General features: G+C 35.6%; 1 non-coding gene across 1 annotated transcript; it reads right to left on the bottom strand.

Moving 5' to 3' along the window:
* Nucleotides 1-1,708: 1,708 nt before the first annotated feature.
* TRNAN-AUU (transfer RNA asparagine (anticodon AUU)) lies at nt 1,709-1,782 on the bottom strand. Its single transcript has one exon. It is a non-coding gene; the product is annotated as a tRNA-Asn (tRNA).
* Nucleotides 1,783-2,803: the final 1,021 nt, after the last annotated feature.

Raw genomic sequence — 2,803 nt, forward strand, 5'->3', positions numbered from 1 at the left:
TGGTGCACAGGTGTAGTCATTACTAATTAAGATGTGCTGCATTCATTCCTAACTGACCATTCTACAGATCTCCAGGAGGCCTGGAAAACATGAACTGTTGGAAGATCTCGAGGACCGGTTTGGCCAGCCCTGTTTTAAAGTTTTTCTAGGAAACGTTTTAGATGAATGCTTATTAGCCTTTGTCAGTATGGACTTTTGCAAAGTGTCTCTGTGGCACAATCAGTTAGTATGTACGGCTATTAACCAAAAGGTTGGTGGTTCAATCCCACCCAGGGACCTAATTGACCTTATCAGATTTTGGTGATCTTTAAGTAGACAAGTCAAAATTTCAAACCCCCTGTTATGGTGTAGGGTACCTGGCCTTCTCTGATGTATCAGAGTTAGATTTGATTCAGTGATTTTATAAAAACAGCTAGGAAGCACAATTTAGCAGTGGGTTGCAGAGAAAAAAAATATGCTGGCAGAAAAATCCAATTGAGTGATTAAACAGCTCTTTATTTTCTGGCTTTATTTTTATGCTAACAAATTTGTTCTCTGAAAAGTGTCCACAAAGCCAAGTCTCTGATTAACACCTTTGTAGGGATGGTTTTTCACCTATTACTAAATTAAACTTGCTTCATTGGAAAGGCAGCAAGATGTATCCTCATTTCAATGTCTACTGAAATAATACAGGTTGACACCAGGAAACATTAACGCCACTGCATCCTTGCTGCTTTCTCATGTGGAAGTCTGTTTAATGTGAAAACAAGGTGATATCTAATTAGCACACAGGTAAGGAATTAAGAAAATCTTTATTTAAGGGTGAAGATGTTTCTCACAAAATCGTTGCCCCAATGCATCATTGAAATTCAAGCTGGAAAGATGATTTTAATATATCACTTGTACATTTTGTATTGCTCTTCTGGTGACAATGTAGTTTGTTTTTGTCAATTACCATTTTAATAATAGGGTAAAGAAAATTAAGTGGATTTTTGAAAGAAAACAATACTGTCAATTACTATTAAAACAAATTAAAATGGTAAAAGTTATTGTACTTTAAGTAAAAATAAAAGAGACAAAATATCAATCCCAGTTTTGGATTACTTTAATTAACAAAAAAAAAATGCATATAGCAGAGGATAGTTTCAATCTGCCTACCTCTGGGTTATGGGCCCAGCATGCTTCCATTGCAGTACTCTGCTGCACATGTAAGTTCAAGAGATCCTGAAGCACTCACTCATCATGGGAAAGTATCAATGTGTTTCTTCGTTGGTTGATGGAAGAAACATCTTACAAAAACTCTCCAGATTATTGACTTTTTAAAGTTTTTCTAGGAAACGTTTTAGATGAATGCTTATTAGCCTTTGTCAGTATGGACTTTTGCAAAGTGTCTCTGTGGTGCAATCGGTTAGTGTGTTTGGCTATTAACCAAAAGGTTGGTGGTTTAATCCCACCCAGGGACGTAATTGACCTTGTTATCAGATTTTGGTGATCTTTAAGTAGACAAGTCAAATTTCATACCCCCTGTTATGGTGTAGGGTACCTGGCCTTCTCTGATGTAATCAGAGTTAGATTTGATTCAGTGATTTTATAAAAACATCTAGGAAGCACAATTTAGCAGTGGGTTGCAGAGAAAAAGAAATATGCTGGCAAAAAAATCAAATTGCGTGATTAAACAGCTCTTCATTTTCTGGCTTTATTTTTATGCTAACAAATTTGTTCTTCATTACGTCCCTGGGTGGGATTGAACCACCAACCTTTTGGTTAATAGCCAAACACACTAACCGATTGCGCCACAGAGACACTTTGCAAAAGTCCATTCTGACAAAGGCTAATAAGCATTCATCTAAAACGTTTCCTAGAAAAACTTTAAAAAGTCAATAATCTGGAGAGTTTTTGTAAGATGTTTCTTCCATCAACCAACGAAGAAACACATTGGTACTTTCCCATGATGAGTGAGTGCTTCAGGATCTCTTGCACTTACATGTGCAGCAGAGTACTGCAATGGAAGCATGCTGGGCCCATAACCCAGAGGTAGGCAGATTGAAACTATCCTCTGCTATATGCATTTTTTTTGTTAATTAAAGTAATCCAAAACTGGGATTGATATTTTGTCTCTTTTATTTTTACTTAAAGTACAATAACTTTTACCATTTTAATTTGTTTTAATAGTATATTGACAGTATTGTTTTCTTTCAAAAATCCACTTCATTTTCTTTACCCTATTATTAAAATGGTAATTGACAAAAACAAACTACATTGTCACCAGAAGAGCAATACAAAATGTACAAGTGATATATTAAAATCATCTTTCCAGCTTGAATTTCAATGATGCATTGGGGCAACGATTTTGTGAGAAACATCTTCACCCTTAAATAAAGATTTTCTTAATTCCTTACCTGTGTGCTAATTAGATATCACCTTGTTTTCACATTAAACAGACTTCCACATGAGAAAGCAGCAAGGATGCAGTGGCGTTAATGTTTCCTGGTGTCAACCTGTATTATTTCAGTAGACATTGAAATGAGGATACATCTTGCTGCCTTTCCAATGAAGCAAGTTTAATTTAGTAATAGGTGAAAAACCATCCCTACAAAGGTGTTAATCAGAGACTTGGCTTTGTGGACACTTTTCAGAGAACAAATTTGTTAGCATAAAAATAAAGCCAGAAAATGAAGAGCTGTTTAATCACGCAATTTGATTTTTTTGCCAGCATATTTCTTTTTCTCTGCAACCCACTGCTAAATTGTGCTTCCTAGATGTTTTTATAAAATCACTGAATCAAATCTAACTCTGATTACATCAGAGAAGGCCAGGTACCCTA

The sequence above is a fragment of the Pseudophryne corroboree genome, unplaced genomic scaffold (assembly GCF_028390025.1).
Source record: "Pseudophryne corroboree isolate aPseCor3 unplaced genomic scaffold, aPseCor3.hap2 scaffold_1256, whole genome shotgun sequence".
Lineage (NCBI taxonomy): Eukaryota > Metazoa > Chordata > Amphibia > Anura > Myobatrachidae > Pseudophryne > Pseudophryne corroboree.